Source organism: Apium graveolens, chromosome 3 (genome assembly GCF_009905375.1).
Source record: "Apium graveolens cultivar Ventura chromosome 3, ASM990537v1, whole genome shotgun sequence".
In the NCBI taxonomy this organism is placed as follows: Eukaryota; Viridiplantae; Streptophyta; class Magnoliopsida; order Apiales; family Apiaceae; genus Apium; species Apium graveolens.
Window position 1 is genome coordinate 189,962,586 of NC_133649.1, and position 21,735 is coordinate 189,984,320.

The window sequence follows — 21,735 nt, forward strand, 5'->3', positions numbered from 1 at the left end:
TTGTGGGCTCTATCTATTTAAATGTTTAAATAAGATATACCACAGTTTAGAGTAAAGCCTTTTATGGATTGTGATGAGATCATAATAATGAGACCTAAAAGATGATAACTCTAAACTTAAATAGTTCCTGGTCGTAGGATTACTAACTGGTAATTAATAATCCGCAAAGATCGGTACATACTATGCTTGCTTTATTATGAAGGATGTCTGTTCTCATAGACATTTGTGTGGTGACACTATAGCTAGTATGTAGGTGCTTATTATAGAATAAGTTCACTGAACATGACTCACACAGCTGAACAACTGATGGAGTTCACTCACGTGTCAGCAGTTGTTCACATAGTGATAGTTGTACAAGTATCCTTAGACTTGAGATCATCATAGGTTCTTGGTATTCTAATTGCAGGGTAGAAGGAATTAATCGTGACATTGCAGGGTAGAAGGAATTAATTGTACGGTAACTACTCACTGAATAGGTTCTTGGTATTCTAAGTAGTGAATTCGTATTATCCGGATAGTCGCGATATGCTGAGAAGTATCCCTCACGATGTAGAATAAATATGATTAATTAATTAATCATATTTAATGAATTAGAGAATTTATATAAATAATGATAAAATAGTTTTATTATTATTTATTTCTACTACCGGCTTAATATTGAACCTACAGGGTCACACCATAAAAGAGAATGATTTAATGGTGGAGGAATTAATTAATAATGGCTGATAATTATTTATTTATGAAATAAATAATTAATTGGAAAATTTAATAATTGATTAAATGAGATTTAATTGATTATAAATTAATTAAGAAAAGTTCTTAATATTATTAATTAAGAATTTAATTTTTTTTTGGAAATTAAATCAAGAGAGAGAATTATTTCTAAAGTGTTTAGAAAAAGAATTAATAATTAAAAGGTGTTTTAATTATTAGTGAGAATAATAAAGGGTTAATAATAATAATATTTTATAGGAAATTTCAGCTGAAAATTTTGTCTATAAATATACCATTATAAACCCTATTTTTGCCTCAACCCAAAGATTTACAAAAGCCTAATTCTCTCCACCTCCTCCTCCTTCATTACATCGTTTTCTTGGTGGATACCGGTGGAGTGCTTCACACTTGAGCAGGTGCTAAGGATCTCCGTTCATCATTTTTGGATCGTCATTAAAGAACTCCATCTTTTCATTAACGTAAAGCTTCTTAAGGTAAACATACTGAACTACGAATTAAATATTATTTTTTGCATGGATCCTGCGGAGGGTTTCGGGTTTTTTTTAAGATTTAAATTTACGTTTTCGCTGCGTTTATGTGCTAAAAATCCTTCACGTTTTGCATCAGATTAATTTCTAATAATTCAAAACTAATTTGATTAATTGGAAATTAAGTGATATATGAATCATAAATATTTCAGAAATCTCTACATATTTACTTTTCAAATATTCAAAATTTTAGCTTGAAAATTTTCAATTCTAAGTAAACTAGTCTAAATGTTGATTTGTATTTTCAATATGTAAAATTAGCACAAGGAAAATCAAAGTGATCAAAAGTATATAGAGAACTGAGTTCTCGATAAGTCTAACTGACTTATCAACAAGTCATTTTGAGAATTCTCGAGTGAGTTCTCAATAAGTCAATTTTCTGACTTCTCGATGGACTTCTCGATAAGCTTCATTATGACTTATCGATAAGTCATTGTAGAGTTATCTATAAGTGTTAACTCACAGAGTTCTCTATAAGTATAATGCTATACTTATAAATAACTCAGACTTGAAATAATTTAATCAAATAAATTATTTTGGTAAAATACTTTTGGCAAAATTATTCCGATTTTATTTTGATTTATTCAAATTAAAATTGGAAATAATTCAGTCCATTTTGGACAAACTTGGTATTTATTTGACATCTCGATAAGTTTACTTTTTAGTTCTCTACAAGAATAAACAAAATGACTTATCGATATATTTTTCACTTTTCAAAATGACTTCTCGATAGACAAATTCAAACGTCTATTTTTGAGTTCTCGACAAGTCATTTGCTTTTACAATAAATACCCAGACATCTCGACATACATATCCTTACGCCTTCGAGATCTCAAAGTTACCTAATTTTTCAATTCCAAACCGATTTCTCTCTCATTTCAAATCCTTTCTCTCTAATTTCTTTTACCCATTTATCTTCACATACACAACAATGGCATCAAACTCTATTGTACCCTTTATCCCAAAGGAGACCAACTTCCTTGCATTCGTAGATGCCAATCAAGCTCCTGAAGCTTTCAAAAGCTTTGTCAAGTTCTTATCTGAAACTTACTTTGTTGGAGCTCTTATAGCTAACCCAGTTCTCTATCTGGATGTATTGGGGGACTTCTGGAACACAGCTGTAGCTAGGACAGTTATGCATGAAGACCAATCTTCAACTTTAGTGGTTAACTGTCAAATCAAAGGATAACAGGTTGAGATAACTGAAGCTGATATGAACCTATCCTTGAACATTCCAACTGACAAGCTAGTATAGATTCCAACCCAAGAGGAGCTGTATGAATTTTTGGACTTTATCAACTACTCTGAGAAGATCTACTTAGCTATCTTGAACAAGAAAAATCTAAGGAGGGAGTGGTCCTTTCTGTTTAATTCTGTGGTGAGGGCTTTCACATGCAGAAATTAGGATTTGACAACATTTCTAGTGTTATTCAGAAACTGGTCTACTTAATGGCTCACAACAAACACATTAATATAGGACACTACATTCTGGAGGAATTGAGCACCTGGCTCACCATGCCATTAACTTCAAGAGGTAAAGAAATTTCCCTTCCTAGATTCATTATGTCTTCTTTAAATTATAAAGTAAATGACATACATATGCTTGAAGGTGTAGATAGGTCATTAATAGGAAAATGTAAACAAGTGTCCAAAATCTTATTTTGATCACTTATTACTAATAATAAGGTAAAGGTGGGTCTTAGGTTAACACCTTTCATGATTGAAAGATTTAAGACGTATTCTTACCCTATGCCTGACATGAGGACTAATGAAGTTCAACCTAGTGCAGCAATGGTTCCTGAGCCTGTGGAAGCACAAACACAGGCACACCCATAGGGACCTTCCTATATTGAGCCTACTTCTTCAAAATCAATAGCTTCTAGGAAGCCAACCACTTCATCCTCTCAAAAGGGTGAAGTGAGTAAAAAGAAGAGAAAGGAGGTAACCCTTACTATATTAAATTAGAGCGGTGAGGAACAAAAACAACCTGAGTTACCTTTGGTCAAAAGAACAAAGAAGCAAAAGAAAATTGAGTTGACCAATCAAGGCACCTCTGCATCCTCTCAAAAGGATGTAGTTGTAAACAAGAGACTTGAACAGACTCTAGGTGCATCCTCTCAATAGGGTGTCTCTATTGAAAAAAGCATTCTACCAAATGCAGCTTGTACAGAGTCTGCACCTGCACTTGACAAAGTTCAAGTGTATGAAAGGAGAAAAAAGGATGGAACACACCATGAGAGCACATCAATTGAAGCTCCCTCATCTATTCAGGGGGGAGCTGCCAACACTCACTACTGAACAACAACTCTTAACTCTCAAATTTATTTTGCAAACACTACACTTGAATCCAATCCTCAAGTGCAAACTCACTCAAGTAACATGGTTCAAGAAACCTTGATCACTACCCAGATACCAAATTTAGATGGTGAGAGGCTACTAGCTGGGGTAGACCTTGATGACACCATCACAAACATGGGGGATTCATCAATTTTCACTGAAGACCCCATGGTGGTTGAAAATGCACCTTTATGTGCAAATCAGTCTTCACAGACTGTAAGGTTTGAGGGTAGTACTCCTGAGGGGGAGCTATCTAAATCCTCTCCAATTCAATTAAAGGTCCTGTGCCAAGAACAACTCCCCTCAAAACCTAGATGAAATTGCACTCACAATTGAAGCTATGAGTACAATTTCCAATGACCCTGCTATGGGAGAGGCAAGTATATCAGATTCATGTGACAGTGCTTTGTAAGAAGCACAAGGGTTTAAGGGTGATGTGTGTTAAATAGCATTTATGTCCACTTAGAATGCTCTATAAAGGCTTAAAGTGATGTTTTGTACTCGAGTTATTTATGTATTTGATGTGTTTTTGTAGTGTTTTTGTATTTTAGGCATAAATAAAGAAATCGGGAGATTTAGCATAATTTTGTTGCTAAATTAGTGTTAGGATGGTGCTTAGGAAGTTTGCTCTAGGATTGCCAACTCAAACCAGCCAAGAAAACAAGAAAATAAAGATTTTCCAGAAGGTCAGCGCGCCCGCGCTGTGGTAGCGCGTGCCCGCGCCAGAGTACAGGAAGACAGTGCGCCCGCGCTGGTGAAGCGCGCGGCCGCGCCGGGTCAATTTCCAGGAATCTTGTTTCTACTACAATTCTGATTTTTTGGACTTCTAATCTGCAAGGGCTGCTATATAATGATAACTTAAGATCGTTTTTTATAATAAGACGTACCAGAGCTTTAAGGAGAAGGCGTAAGAAGTCCGTATATCACAATTCAACCAAGTAGAAGAGTATCTAGTTTATTCTTGTGATTCTTTATTTTAAGTTGTAATCTTGGATGCTAGTTTTCTTATTTTGTGAACCTATACTCTTGTTACGTACTTAGTTTATTATTTATTCAGTATAAAGACTACGTTTATTATACCATGCTTTTATCGGAACCCACGTCGATGATGAGTCCGATTATGGGATAATCATTATCGTGGGGTTCTAGCGGATTTACTTATGGATTTCTTCAGTTAATTTGTTTCGATACATTAGTGTATGGTGATTTTATGATAACCTAGTATTGGTTGTGCTTATTCGTCTTATGAGCGTCGCGAACTTATACGATAGCGTGTTAATCTCTAATGAAGCGAAAGTGAATTTAGGGGTTTAGAACTTGCCATGCTGGCATAGGTTCATGTAATTGATATGCATGATTCGTAGGTAATTTTAACCATCTTACTTGCCCTATGTAATCATGATAGATAACTTGTGCATTAGACCATTATGTTATAAAATTCTATAGATATATAGGGTCTCAATATAATTGGTGTCTACTTAGCTTCTATCTCTTCTATGGATGTCTGGTAGTAGGGTATTCGTACAACGAAAGTTGGCATTTACTAGTTTCGTGTTATCTGATTAGTATCATCACCATTGCATGCTAAGGTTAAGAACAAAAAGGCTATTGAATGAAGTAGTAATGAAGTTGGAATCCCATATTTGTGTCATATAGTAATCAATTCATCTTAATCTCTTATTTAATGTTCTTTAGTATAATCTCTTAATTAATCGTAGTTATAAACAATCTTAATTTGTTAATCGTCTTAGCATTGAATAATAACCATACCATGGTTGCATAAGTGTATTAATTGAAATTAACCTAAACTAGTCTCTGTGGGAACAAACTAGAAATAATTCTATATTACTTGCGATCACATATACTTGGGTGAATATTAGCGTGTGTTTTTGTCCTAACAAGTTTTTGGCGCCGCTGTCGGGGACTCGGTGTTAATTTTTAGTTTATGTGTTTGTCATCAGTGGTCGTTAAAGTTCATTGACTCGGACAGTGTTACTTACTTATTTCCTTATCGTATTTCACGTACTCTAGCGAGCGTGCATGCATACGCGTTCTCGGTCTCGTAAGAGTATACTGGATCAAGCTGAGGAAGAAGTTGTAGTAGCTAAGGAAGTTTTTGAAGAACTTCTTGTCGAGGAGAAAGTTGAAGAAGAAGCTCTTATTGCAATGGGAGAACCAGAAGCGAATACGAAGGCTTTGATGGATTAATCTCAACCAAAAATTAATGATATTCAGTCTAGCATTGTCCGACCAGCCATCTCGGCTAACACCTTTGAGATCAAGTCGAGCACGATTCAGATGATACAGAACTCAGTTCAGTTTGGGGGTTCTCCGACAGAAGACCCTAACATGCACATCAGAGATTTCATCGAGATTTGTGATACTTTCAAGTTCAATGGAGTTTTAGAAGATGCTATTAAGTTGAGGCTTTTTCCATTCTCTCTTTCGGATAAAGCTAAGTGCTGGTTACATTCTCTACCGCCAGGGTCTATCACTAAATGGGAGGATCTTGCTCAAAAGTTCCTAACTAAATTCTTTCCTATGGTGAAGACTGCTGCAATCAGAAATACACTTACTCAATTTGCTCAGCAATCTGGAGAATCTTTATGTGAGGCTTGGGATCGCTACAAGGAGATGCTTAGAAAGTGTCCTCACCATGGGATGCCTGACTGGATGATCATTAACTGCTTTTATAATGGATTGGGTGCTACTTCTAGACCCATGCTTGATGCAGCATCAGGAGGAACCTTATGGGCTAAAAGCTATGATGAAGCTTATGAATTGACTAAACTGATGGCTGCTAATGAATACTAGAACCCAATTCAGAGACTACCTCAAGGCAAGGTGGCAGGAATTTTGGAGGTAGATGCAGCTACTGCTAAAGCTGCTCAACTTAAGGCTTTGACGATGAAGGTGGATTCTTTAGCTAATTATGGAGTTAGTCAGATCACTAGTTTCTGTGAGCTTTGTGCTGGTGCCCATAAGACAGAGCAGTGTGCTATTTCTAGTGAATCAGCTCAGTTTGTGAGCAACTTTCAGAGGTCGCAGCAGCCTGTTCTAGCCACCTATCATCCCAACAACCGTAATCATCCTAACTTCAGCTGGAGCAATACTTAGAATGCGGTTCAGCAGCCTTATCAGTAGTATGCAGCAAAGCAATACAACCCTTCTGGTTTTCAACAACCGCAATATGCACCAAGACAACAACTCCAGCTACAACAGTCTAATGAAAAATCTGAATTGGAGGAGTTGAGGCTCATGTGCAAGAGCCAAACGGTTTTAATCAAGACCTTGGAGAATCAAATTGGGCAAATTGCCAACGCTCTGCTAAATCGTCAACCTGGTACACTCCCTAATGACACTGAAGTGCCAGGAAAGAGGGAAGTTAAGGAGCAGGTTAAGGCAATTACATTGAGGTCTGGGAAGGTTGCAAATCCCGAAAAATCTCAAGTTTCGGAAGATGAAGCTGTGGCTGAGGAAGAAGTGCAAAAGGAAGCAGAAGTGGAACCAACGAAGACTGTGGAACACACTCCTGCTGAGAGTAAGGGGAGAAAAAGATATATCCTCCACCTCCTTTTTCTAAGAGGCTGTAGAAACAAAAGCTGGATAAGCAGTTTGAGAAGTTTCTGGAGGTGTTCAAGAAACTTCATATTAATATACCTTTCGCTGAATCTCTTGAACAGATGCCCAGTTATGCGAAGTTTATGAAATGTATTCTCTCTCGGAAAGTGAAGCTTGATGACTTAGAGACGGTTTCTCTTGCGGAGTAGTGCAGTGCTGTGCTGCAACAGAAGTTGCCTCCGAAGCTTAAAGATCTTGGAAGCTTTACTATTCCTTGTACCATTGTAAAAGTGTCATTTGACAAATGCTTATATGACTTGGGAGCTAGCATCAATCTAATTCCCTTGTCAATCTTCAAGAAGTTGGACTTATATGATCCAAAACCTACTTATATGACCTTGCAGTTGGCCGATCGTTCTGTTACATATCCACGAGGAATTGTGGAGGATGCATTGGTCAAGGTGGATAAACTCATCTTTCCTGCTGATTTTATAATTCTTGATTTCGAGGAGGATAAGAAGATTCCCATAATCTTGGGAAGGCCATTCTTGGCTACTGGCTGAACCTTGAGTGATGTGCAGAAGGGTGAGCTTACCATACGAGTGTTGATCAGGATATGACGTTCAATGTTTTTAATGCCATGAAATTCCCGACTGAAAATGAGGAGTGCTTAAAAGTGGAGTTGGTCGATTTTGTGGTTACTTCAGAACTTGATCAAATGCTAAGGTCTGATGCCTTAGAGAAAGCCTTGTTGGGGAATTCAGATAGTGAAGATGATGAAGGTGATGAACAATTGCAGTATTTAAATGCTTCTCCTTGGAAGCGAAGGCTAGACATGTCTTTTGAATCTCTTAGATTGGAGGAGTTGAACAAATCTCCAAAGCGCCTCAAGCCATCTATTGAGGAAGCTCCTATACTTGAGCTTAAACCATTGCATGAACACTTACGGTATGCTTTTTAGGTGATGCATATACTCCTGCTTGTTATTATTGCATCTGACCTTTCAGGTAGTGATGAGGAAAAGCTCTTAAGAATTCCGAGAGAGCTCAATTCGGAAATTTGATAGACTATAGTAGATATCAAGGGAATCAACCCTTCTTATTGTATGCATAAAATTCTGTTGGAGGAAGTTAGCAAGCCTACTGTTAAGAAACAGAGAAGGCTTAATCCGATCATGAAAGAAGTTGTGAAGAAAGAAATCCTCAAATGGCTAGATGCAGGGATCATCTATCCCAATTCTGACAGTTCTTGGGTGAGTCCAGTTCAGTGTGTGCCGAAAAAAGGAGGTATCATAGTGGTTGCTAATGAGAAGAAGGAGCTCATTCCTACTCGAACAGTCATGGGGTGGAGAGTTTGCATGGATTACAGGAAGCTGAACAAGGCTACAAGGAAGGATCACTTCCCTCTTCCGTTTATTGATCAGATGCTTGACAGATTGGCTGAGCATGAGTATTACTATCTTTTGGATGGCTATTTGGGTTATAATCAGATTTGTATTGCTCTAGAAGATCCGGAAAAGACTACCTTCACTTGTCTGTTTGGTACTTTTTCCTTCAAAAGAGTTTCTTTTGGGTTGTGTGGTGCACATGCCACATTTCAGAGATGCTTGATGGCTATCTTCTCTGACATGACTGGTCATAATGTGGAGGTGTTCATGGACGATTTTTCTGTGTTCGGTGATTCTTGTGATGAGTGCTTGCAAAATCTTGGCGCAGTTCTTAAAAGGTGTGTTGAGACAAATCTGGTCCTCAATTGGGAGAAATATCATTTTATGGTGCGACGGGGCATTATTCTTGGGCACAAGGTCTCTAGTAAAGGTCTTGGGGTAGACAAAGCCAGGGTGGGGGTCATTGAAAACCTTCCTCTGCCAATTTCTGTTAAGGGAGTTCGCAGCTTTCTTGGTCATGCGGGTTTTTATCGGCGATTCATCAAGGACTTCTCAAAAATCTCTAAACCCTTGTGTAATCTCCTAGAGAAAGATGTCCCTTTCAATTTTGATGACGAGCATCTTTCTGCTTTTGAGATATTATAGAAGAGTTTGATCACGACATCGGTCATAATTGCACCTAATTGGGATAAACCTTTTGAGATGATGTGCGATGCAAGTGATTATGCAGTTGGAGCAGTTCTTAGGCAGAGAAAGAACAATATATTTCATGTGGTCTACTATGCTAGTAAGACCCTCAATGGTGCTCAACTTAACTATACTACTACTGAGAAAGATCTTGGCTATTGTCTATGGTTTTGAGAAGTTCCAATCTTATTTTCTTGCAACGAAGGTGACAGTTTTCACTGATCACACTACGATTCACTATCTCGTCTCGAAGAAGGACTCGAAACCTAGACTTATTCGATGGGTTCTTTTACTTCAGGAATTTGAGTTGGAGATCAAGGACAGAAAGGGTACTGAGAATCAAGTCGATGATCATCTCTCTCGTTTAGAAGATCCAACTGTAACTTCACAGGATAAGACATTGATAAATAAGTCTTTTCCCGATGAGTAGTTGTTTGGGCTACAATAGGAAGAACCGGGGTTCGCAGACATTGTGAACTACCTTGTGAGCAATATTATGCCTCCATACTTGTCTTCTGCTCAAAGGAAGAAGTTTCTTCATGAGGTCAAGTGGTACATGTGGGATGAGCTATTTCTGTTTAGGGAAGGAGCTGCCCAAATCATCAAGAGATGTATTCTGTACAGCGAAACGGGGGGGAATCTTGCGAGATTGCCATTCGACTGCTTATGGAGGTCACTATGGTGGAGAAAAGACAGCAGCTTGTATCCTTTAAGCAGGATTTTTCTGGCCTACATTGTTTAAGGATGTGCATTAATTTGTTTTGAAGTGTGATCGCTGCCAGGTGTGGGTTATATGTCTAAGAGGGATGAGTTGCCTCTTAATATGCTTCTTGAGGTCGACTGCTTATGGAGGTCACTATGGTGGAGAAAAGACAGCAGCTTGTATCCTTTAAGCAGGATTTTTCTGGCCTACATTGTTTAAGGATGTGCATTAATTTGTTTTGAAGTGTGATCGCTGCCAGGTGTGGGTTATATGTCTAAGAGGGATGAGTTGCCTCTTAATATGCTTCTCGAGGTTGAAGTCTTCGATGTTTGGGGAATTGACTTTATGGGGCCATTTGTCTCATCTTGCAATAATCAGTATATCTTGTTGGCGGTTGATTATGTTTTGAAATGGGTTAAAGTCAAGGCTTTTCCAACAAATGATGCAAAGGTAGTGCTAAATTTTCTTCATAAGCACATATTCACAAGGCTTGGGACTCCAAGAGTCATAATCAGTGATGAGAGATCGCATTTCTGCAATCGCAAGTTCACTGCTATGATGCAGAGATATAATGTGAATCATCGCATTGCTACAGCCTACCATCCTCAGACTAATGGTGAACCTGAGGTGTCTAACAGGGAGATCAAGCATATTCTAGAGAAAGTTGTGTGTCCATCAAGGAAGAATTAGTCTTTGAAGTTAGATAAAGCTGTTTGGGTATATCGAACAGCATATAAAACTCCGTTAGGTATGTCACCGTTTCAGTTGATTTATGGTAAGGGGTGTCATTTGCCTGTGGTGCTCAAGCACAAATGTAATAATCCCAAAATTTTGGACTTTTTGTAACCCTTATGAATAGTGATTTTGCTGATTATGCTGAATAAGAAAACTTTTCATGCCACACTTTGTAAAGGTTCTTTTATTGTTATTCTGAGATCTTATTAGTACTCTATATGGTATATAAGTGTATGTAAAGATCGTCAGAATCCAAATTCGAACACTTTGATTTTTCCCGAAAACCCACCAGATACAGAAAGAATTAAGTATGAGGTAACATGATTAAAAGGATTTTAATTCAAGGATTATAAGAGAGGATCATAAAAGGAATATAAAATATTAAGAAAGGTTTAAGGAAACCTAAGTAATGAGATCTCGGGTGTGATCCCTCAAACGATAAACGAGAACGAAAGTTAAGCGAACCGTATAACAGATCAGCGATCATTAGCCAAGTAATTAGGAGTTAATCAAAGAGGTTAATGTATGATGATGTCATCACACCAACAAGAAGAAGACAAGTGTGGGAAGATGACATAAGTGGATGACATAAGCATGACCAAATGGGAAGGATTTGTTGGTTGATTATAAGCCACACAATTTTTACCATGGTAACAATTTAATTAAACAAACAAAAAGGAAGCAACCAAGCCAAAAACAATTCATAACACAAAACACACAAGTTGACTTTCATTTCCAAGCAAAGAAGCTCTCGGCCCTTCTTCTTTTTCAAAGAAAAGAAAATCCAAATTCAAGTTCCAAGCTTTGATAATTAGTGAGGTAATTATCCAAGGTTCCTTGTACATAGATATAGATATCCTATGAATCTAAGCTTCCATTTCCTTCACAATCTCTTCCAATAATTTATGGAAGAAGAGAGTGAATAGTATTTTCAAGAACTTGAAATTTTGATCTTGTGTTTTTGTTTAGATAAAGCTTTAGTAAGGATTTCCAAGGGTTGTTTCAAGCTCCTTAGTTACTTTTACTCACCAAGGAAGTATAATCTCATACCCTAGCCCTACTTTTGTATATTTAGAGTTTTTATGATTGATATGGTTCATGAGAAGCATGATTCTTGTATACTTAGAGTGTGTTTGGATTTGTAATAAGTTTAAAGTTGTAAATCTTGATTATTGGTTAATGAACTTAAGTATAGCTTTTAGTTCATGATTGAGAGTAGTATAAATTGGAAATCTTGAGATATTGGGGCTGTTGTTACAAGAGCATCAACAGAGGATTCCTAGAACTCCCAATATCACTGGATTTATGTTCTTGACAAGATTTTACCCCCAAAATTATATTCTTGATTTTTGGTTTTAATGAAATTAAAATAAACTAAAAGAAATAATGGCCTATTTATATTTATACAAAAATTATACCCAAAAATAAATTAAGGGTGTTTTTATCCCCTAATTATATTAATTAGGGTCCCAAAATAATAATTACGGGGAATAATTTTAAAAACGATAAAATACAAAATTAATGTCAAAATTCCCCGAAAAATGCGAATAATTCAAAAATACAAAAATAAAGGGTATTTGAAATACGAATAATTTTATAAAAATGAAAACACGGATTTTCTGGGGTTTGTTGTCTCGGTGGGGTCCTGGTCCGTTGATTTTTGAAAAACAAAAATGACCCCTAAATTACCAGAAAAACCCGAAAACACCTAAAATGCATTCAAACGCGTATAAATTGAAATAAAATGAGTATCTTAATAAAGACAATAATAAATACGCGTCCTGATTGCAGATAGGTTCTTATAATTGCAGTTTAAACATAAATTAATCAATCCAAAAAATTTTTGGCCCGCACAAAAACACACATAACAACTGTAACATTTAATATCATGGCAATGATCACTTTAAATTTATAAAACACATAATATTTATTTATTTAACACATAATATTCACATAATTTTCCCGGTTATTACATCCTTCCCCCCTTAACAGGATTCTGTCCTTAGAATCAGCCTAGGAAAACAAATGAGGATACTTGGATTGCATTTCGATTTCCAACTCCCAGGTCGACTCTTCAACCTTGGGATTCCTCCACAAGACTTGTACTAATGACACGGACTTATTCCTAAGCACTCTTTCTTTCCTATCTAAAATCTACACTGGTTTCTCTACAAGAGATAAATCTGGCCGAATCTCGATTGGCTCGTATTCTATCACATGGTTCGAATCAGGCAAATAACGCTTCAACATTGACACGTGGAACACATTATGAATATGCTGCATGTGAGGAGGTAACGCTAACTCGTAAGCAACCTTTCCCACACGCCTCAAAATCTCAAAAGGGCCAACATAATGCGGACTTAGCTTTCCTTTCTTTCCGAATCTCGATAAACCTTTCCAAGGTGAAACCTTCAATAACACTGCTTCTCTAATTTCAAATTCCATATCTTTTCTCGTAGGATCAGCATATTTGCATTGACGATCTTGAGCTGCTGTTAATCTTTTCCGAATGAGTTCTATTTTCTCCTTCGTCTGCTGGATCAATTCTGGACCCAAAATCTTTCTCTCACCAACTTCTTCCCAACAAATTGGAGATCTGCATCTTCTCCCATACAAAGCTTCATAAGGCGGCATTCTAATACTAGCATGATAACTGTTTTTGTAGGAGAATTCAACTAATGGCAAATGTTCGTCCCAACTTCCTTCAAAATCTAGAGCAGATACCCTTAACATATCTTCGATAGTCTGAATCGTCCTTTCACTTTGACCATCTGTCTGCGGATGATACGTGGTACTCATATTCAGCTTCGTTCCGAGACAATCTTGAAAACTTCTCCAAAATCTTGAATTAAATCGAGGATCTCTGTCTGAAACTATGGATACTGGAACTCCATGTCATTTCACAATTTCCTTAATATATAACCGAACCAATTTATCCATTGAAAATCTCTCGTTGATAGGAAGAAAATATGCTGACTTCGTCAATCTATCAATAATAATCCAAATAGCATCATGATTTGCCTTGGTCCTCGGTAATCCAACTACGAAATCCATCGCTATATGCTCCCACTTCTATTCTGGAATGTCCAATGGTTGTATCAGTCCACTGGGTCTTTGATGTCCTGCTTTGACTCACTGGCAAGTATAACATTCACTTACCCATTCTGCAATTTCCTTCTTCATGCTTGGCCACCAAAAGTTTTCTCTTAAGTCTCTGTACATCTTCGTACTTCCGGGATGAATTGAATATCTGGAGTTGTGAGCGTCTCGAAGGATTTCATCTTTCAGCTCGGCTACGTTGGGTATCCATATTCTGGAAGAAAATCTTAATATTCCTTTATCATCCTTTTGACTCCCTATCTTTTCTCCTGTTAAACTGTCTCGTTCATGGTTCATAACTTCTTCCTGACATCTCCTTATCTTCTCTAATAGTTCTGGTTGAAAAGATATTGCATACAACACTTCTGTAGACATACTTGGGATACTGACCTCTATTTCAAGCTTCTCAAATTCCTTGATCAATTCCTCAGATGAAATTATCATATTTAACCTTTTTTTTCTGCTCAGAGCGTCGGCCACCACATTTGCTTTGCCTGGATGATAGTTGATAGTACAGTCATAGTCCTTGATTAGTTCTAGCCATCTTCTCTGCCTTATGTTTAATTCCTTCTGGGTGAAGATATACTTCAAACTCTTGTGGTCCGTGTAGATCTTGTAAGTCATATGTCATAGGCCTATTTGTATATTCGAGGATTCAACTCAACTCAAATAAGAATGTAATAAGTAAATAGTGGATCGACCGTCAGAGAGATCTCGCAAAGTAATATCTGTCAAAGGATTCAGAAACAAGGTTCATCTACAGACTTGAGGAGTTAATTCACTGGAAGAAGTTTAAGAAGTTGATCATGCCTCAGTGATATAAATCAAGATCGTGGATTTAATCAAGTGACAGAGATCTCGTCAGGGTATCAATTAATTACAAGGATTTAATCTGAAGAAAATCAAAGCGTCAAAGTCAAGACATGAAGAAACGTCACAGAAGTTAGTCACTCATGAACCAGACAGTACATCGAGTGTCAACGTTGAAGTGGTGGAATTGATTCATAATTCTCAGTGATTTTCAGAAGATATTCAGAAGAATGGATGCTGCTCAGGGTTAGTATTAATTCTCTATTAATTAATTAAGTCATATAATTTAATTAAGTAAATAAATTATATCTGCAAAGATTAATTTATTGATTAATTAAATTAATTGATTTATTAATTCAGAATTAATTTTAGGAATTTTCAGAAGTTTAATTGGTTTAAAAACAGTCTTAAATCAGCAAGACAATTGAAAATGAACTAGCATGACAATCTGGATTGTCATACCGATTGTCATGCCAAGTCATTTCAATTGTCATACCAAAAGTTACACTAGGAAGGAGATTGTCTTGCTAGTTCAACTGATTGTCATACCGATAGTCATTGTAGTTCAATCAGATTGTCTTGCTAGTACAATTGAAAGTCCTACTGAAAGTCTTGCTGAGCCAAAGAGATTGTCCTACCGATTGTCATTGCAGTTCAAGTAATTTTGTTGGATTGCATACAAAAAGAAAAAGAAGCAGAAGACATTCACTCACTGAAAAATACAAGAACACAGCAGCCGCCTAAGAAATATTTCATTGTTCTCTGCTGAAATTTAAAGATCAATTTCTAGATTGCAAAGTTAAATCCAATCAACTAGAAATCTTTATCTTGTTCTTGTGTAACAATCTAGCGGATCAAAATCCCTAGAACTTAATCTCAAATCGCGTTTAGCATTTGATTCTAATTATTGCAAAAATAGAAAAAGTTCATGTCAAATTTATTCTAGATTTGTGATAATTGATTTGAGATTAATACCTTGTAATCGATACAGTTGTTGTAACACCTTTCAAGTTTAATAATATTTTTATTTAACTTGAATTTTGTTTCACATTTTTTATTCCGCATTTATTCGATTATTTGGTACTGTTTGTATTCAACCCCCCCTTCTACAAACACATTGGGACCTAACAATTGGTATCAGAGCCTTCTGATTAACGAACAAATCAAGATCCTAGACTTTTGTGATTTTTCAACTCCTTGAATTTTTATTTATTCAAAAATTCATAATGACTTCACATAAAGTTGGAACCGTTAAAATTCCACAATTTGATAAAGAGAATTATATCATGTGGAAGAAGAAGATGCTATTATTTTTACAAGTTGCAAATCCCAAATATTCAAACTTGTTAAAGAAGGGTATAAAAACTCCGATGGTTATTGAACCGGAGGTAATAATAGATGGTGTGGTGACTACTGAAGCTAGAACCTATCCAAAAGAGCCTGAAGATTTTACTCCTGCTGAGAAGGAAGAAGCCTCCTTGGATGCCAGCCTTCAATTAATATTAATTGATTCCCTTGATCCCTTGATGAACAGACATATGATGAACTGTAAAAATTCCAAACACATGTGGGAAACTATTGAGGTGATTAATGAAGGCACAGAGGAAGTTAGGGAGAACAAGTTGGAAATCCTAACCTCTGAATATGAACATTTCAAATCAAATCCAGGAGAAGGAATTACTGAAGTGTTTGAGAGGTACAATGCGTTGATCAACAACCTGAACATCAATGGAAAGTATTATTCAATCAGGGAGGTCAACAAAAAGTTCCTTTTAACACTGCCAGCTCATCTTGAACATAGAATCACTGCCATTAGAGAAGCTAGAGATCTGAGTGAGATTTCTTTGGACAGGCTCTATGGAGTGTTAAAAACCTATGAGTTGGAGCAGATTCAACAGAAGGAAGTCTACGGGAGGGATAGAATGGTCAGCACATCTACTGCACTTGTAGCTGAAGGTCAACAACAACAACAATCTCAACAGTTAGAAAGAATGGTACAGTTTTCCAAGGGTGAGGAAAATGAGTTAGTAGCAGAATATGATCCTCCTACTACAAATCAATCAAGTGATGATTTTTATTCCTTGGAAGAGCTGGAGCAATTGGAAGATGAATCAATGGCCCAAATTGTCAAGAGATTCTCCCATGTCAGATTCAGGAGGAATCCCAAGCTTAAGTACAAGTCCAACTACAACAAATTCCAGAAAGGTGGATCTTCATCCTCTAACACCAGCAGTGGTGGGTACAAAACAGGGATGGTTGATCGAAGCACCATTAGATGCTATAACTGCAATGAGTTGGGACACTTTGCCACAGAATGTAGGAAGCCAAAGCAAGTAAGAAAGAACTCTGAAAGGGCTTATCTGGCAAAGGGAAGAAGCTGGGATGATACTGACAGTGAAGATGAAGAAGGAGGAAATCTTGCTCTTATGGCTATTGATGGAAAAGTTTCATCGTCAAGAATAGAGGTAAAACTTTCTGATGCTGAAATGGTTTATCATCTAAGAGGTAACTTAGATTGTGCACGTCGTGATAATGAACTGTTAAGTTTACAGATCACAGACCTTGAGAAAGAGGTCAATGAATTAAGACTTGTGCACATTAATCAAGACAAATTAAAAGAACAGGTATCTTTTCTAGAGAATAGAGTTGACTGTTATAGAAAACTCGAAACTATTCTCAAAGACAAGATCACCGGTCTTGAGACTAAGGTTAGAGCCTACTTCAATTCTTGTTCGAAGGCTAAAGAGTTCTACAGTAAGCAAGCTGTTAATCAAACATCTGGAATAGGTTATGATTACAATGCTGCTATTGGAGAATTAGGCATAAACTCCCCTCCTCAGGTCTGTGCTAAAGGGAGGGAAGTACCACATGTGCTTAAGGGTGTTGATGAACCCCTCTATAAAGCATCAATTGCTGAACCATTTGATGCGACCTCTTCTGTTATTCAAGAAGAAATACGTGCTGAAGATCATGCTAATGAGAAGATTGTTTCCAAGTCAAGTGAGTCGAAAGTTCCAGTCAAAGTTGTGAAAGCAACTGAGACTAACTCAGACACACATGAGTTGGATAACAATAATACCATATCTACCATGCATAAATTGCCTGTTGTTAATCACTCTCATAAAGCATGTGGTGTTGCTAATTATATGTCTTGTGCTTTTAATATGATGTATGCTTATTTTAATGGTAAGCATGTGTCTAATGATAAGACTACTCCTCGTCAGCATGTGAATAACAAGAAGCATGATAGGTCTAAGACTGCTAGTCCTTCTAAGGCTAGAAAGGAGACATTTGTGCCTAAGCTTAAACAGAAATTTGTTAAGGCTGTTTACAAGGTCAAATGTTCAGTCATTGAGAAAGTTGAGACAATTAAAATTAAAAATGTTGTTCTGCCTGACAAAGGACAATTCTACAAGTATGCCGGGCCCAACCAAGTTTGGGTTCCGAAGAAGGTCTAATCCATTTGAAGTGCAGGGCAGTATACAGGTATAACCGGTAGTGTGGATTCTTGACAGTGGATCATCAAGACATATGACCGGAGATAGAGCCCTGCTATCAAATGTGGATTGAGAAAGCTGGCCCCCTGGTTACCTTTGGAGATAACAGCAAAGGTTTATCTGAGGGATATGGCTGTTTCCTAGCTGGGAATGTTATCATTGTAATTTTGTATATTGTGCTAGGTTATTATCAGGAAGCAGTATCCAACATATAGCACCAGTGACGAGACTTGAGAATATTACGACATATCAAGCACCTGCTGCACATTACACTTGGAATTGTACTCTAGTAAGATGTGTACAAGTGTACTCCTGTTTGGTGAGTCAAAAGAGGAAGTCAGTGCACCACAGTTCATGGACTTTGCAGTTGCAGATCTATTGGACTATGCAATCTCTTCTTCACAATCTCACTTCAGGTTGGTATGAACTAGTGTACTGCTCAAGCAATCGTCAAGGACATGGTATGGCACTCTAACAGAAGTTATAATTTTATATGAATAAGTAGAGTCATCATATTAGTAACTATCTTATTACTAAGCACAATCATATTGTTTTATATGTGCAGTTGTATATTGATTATGCAACATAACAATTAGTATCTAAAAGTACTTGACAAGTATCGGTCAATGATATCTTGTTAACTTTATGTTGCAGATATTTGTAAGCTTTTGATATGAATGAGAATTACTTAGACTTTACCCTAAGTGATCAATGTTTTATCAAAAACTCATTCATATTGAAAAACAAAATTAAACTTCTTTCTACATTAGTGATTTCTTATTTCATGTAAAATCTTTTGTAATCACTATTGTAAATCATTTTCTCTCTTTTACCATATATTCTGTGTTACAGGTTCAGTCTCCAATGACTTTCTTTCATTAACAGTCATGAGGTTGAAAACCCACAACGTCTATCCCAGACTGTAAAGACAAACACAAAAACAGAACCAACCAACACTCTTTTACCACTAAAAGTAGTATGAATGAGCGTGAGGGAGATAGTGCCTAGTGCACCACATAAGGAAGGTTCTGTAGTCAACCCAGTAGCTCTGTCTCCTACATAGATGAGTAGTATTTAAACCGAGACAACTGCTAGCCCCCATACATCTTCTCAAAAAGATGTAATGGCTGAAAAGGCACAAAAACAGTTACTAGATTCATTCTCTCAACAGGGTGAGTCTATTGAATTTTGCCTGTCGGCCAAGGTATCCGATGTAGTGTCACCACTTCAAACATAAACAATTCTTGATGCACAAGGAGAGGTTACACACACAAAGGATGAGTTGACGAAAACAAGAGTTTTGACCATTTTAAGGTTAGATTCGATTGTTCAAGGTTCGTTAGTGGACCAATTGCCTTTACAGGTGTTAGGAGAGGATACTGATCCAAAAGCCATATGTCAGTGGTCAGTGTCTACCTCCCCAGGCTTAAATCCCCTGGATGCATCTGCGGATAGTGGATCTGACATAGGTGCAGATCGGCAACTTGTTGACAATGATTCAGATATAACCTGATGAGTCACAAGGAAATGTCTTCACAGACATTAGAAGGGAACTTTGATCTTTATGCTAAATTCTTTGGATCATTGTTTACCTTCCCAGAATTCAAATCTGGAACCCTAAAAGGGAAACTAGTAACTTGTAAATTATGACTCAGATTCATCTGACGAGTTTAACAAGGATGGGGATTTGTGAACTCCCATTGCACCACCTGTGACCTCCTTAAGGATGGCTAAGGTGATTTTCCTTGCAGGTACAGCTGGATTATGGAGCTATGAGAGAAGAGTGATACACTTGTGAGAATGAGTGTAAACACGAGTGGAGAGAAGAGTGAAACTCATGTGAGGTACACTAAACACAATCACACACTCACAGTGAGGAAGAAAGAGAAACTACTTGTTATTTCTTTTCCAACCAAGTGAAATATGAGAACTCCTTCAGACGACGGCATACATTCCTTCTTTAAGGGGGAGATAAAAGCTTAAGTAATAGTTTGGAGGATTCCTCAACTAAGGGGGAGAAATAGTAGGGAGGAAGAAAAAGATCCTAAAAAATGTACACTACTCCACACCATTGTTGTTTGTAACTACGGATCCTATTGTACGGGAGAGGTGGTAAACACAAGGTGATTTTCTGATAAGGGAAGAAGCTGTTAGGGGAGTACCATTGGTTTTTATCTGCGGATCCTATTGTACGGGAGAGGTGGTAAAACGAAGGTGATCTTCTTTAATCAGTTGATTCTCATAGGGGGAGGATCAAGACAGATATCCGCTTCTCAACAGGAAATGTGGTTGTACATGTGAAGATGGAACTACTTGAAGATATGTTCAGTCTAGAGGAACATCTACTTGGAATCTGGAAAATGTTAAATCTAGTCCAGAACTTTTCTACTATTTACTTTGCATTTCTGTTTATATCTTTTTCTTATTTGTTAGTTGAGTTATCCTCTAGGTATTTGTGTGTTATTATCTAACAAACAAATAGGGGGAGATTGTAAGTCATATGTCATAGGCCTATTTGTATATTCGAGGATTCAACTCAACTCAAATAAGAATGTAATAAGTAAATAGTGGATCGACCGTCAGAGAGATCTCGCAAAGTAATATCTGTCAAAGGATTCAGAAACAAGGTTCATCTACAGACTTGAGGAGTTAATTCACTGGAAGAAGTTCAAGAAGTTGATCATGCCTCAGTGATATAAATCAAGATCGTGGATTTAATCAAGTGACAGAGATCTCGTCAGGGTATCAATTAATTACAAGGATTTAATCTGAAGAAAATCAAAGCGTCAAAGTCAAGACATGAAGAAACGTCACGGAAGTTAGTCACTCATGAACCAGACAGTACATCGAGTGTCAACGTTGAAGTGGTGGAATTGATTCATAATTCTCAGTGATTTTCAGAAGATATTCAGAAGAATGGATGCTGCTCAGGGTTAGTACTAATTCTCTATTAATTAATTAAGTCATATAATTTAATTAAGTAAATAAATTATATCTGCAAAGATTAATTTATTGATTAATTAAATTAATTGATTTATTAATTCAGAATTAATTTTAGGAATTTTCAGAAGTTTAATTGGTTTAAAAACAGTCTTAAATCAGCAAGACAATTGAAAATGAACTAGCATGACAATCTAGATTGTCATACCGATTGTCATGCCAAGTCATTTCAATTGTCATACCGAAAGTTACACTAGGAAGGAGATTGTCTTGCTAGTTCAACTGATTGTCATACCGATAGTCATTGTAGTTCAATCAGATTGTCTTGCTAGTACAATTGAAAGTCCTACTGAAAGTCTTGCTGAGCCAAAGAGATTGTCCTACCGATTGTCATTGTAGTTCAAGTAATTTTGTTGGATTGCATACAAAAAGAAAAAGAAGCAGAAGACATTCACTCACTTAAAAATACAAGAACACAGCAGCCGCCTAAGAAATATTTCATTGTTCTCTGCTGAAATTCAAAGATCAATTTCTAGATTGCAAAGTTAAATCCAATCAACTAGAAATCTTTATCTTGTTCTTGTGTAACAATCTAGCGAATCAAAATCCCTAGAACTTAATCTCAAATCGCGTTTAGCATTTGATTCTAATTATTGTAAAAATAGAAAAAGTTCATGTCGAATTTATTCTAGATTTGTGATAATTGATTTGAGATTA

At 36.8% G+C, this 21,735-nt stretch overlaps 1 non-coding gene across 1 annotated transcript; it reads right to left on the bottom strand.

Annotated features, from left to right (window-relative positions):
- Positions 1–6,155: 6,155 nt before the first annotated feature.
- On the bottom strand, positions 6,156–6,262 carry LOC141716300 (small nucleolar RNA R71). Its single transcript, XR_012573013.1, has one exon. It is a non-coding gene; the product is annotated as a small nucleolar RNA R71 (small nucleolar RNA).
- Positions 6,263–21,735: the final 15,473 nt, after the last annotated feature.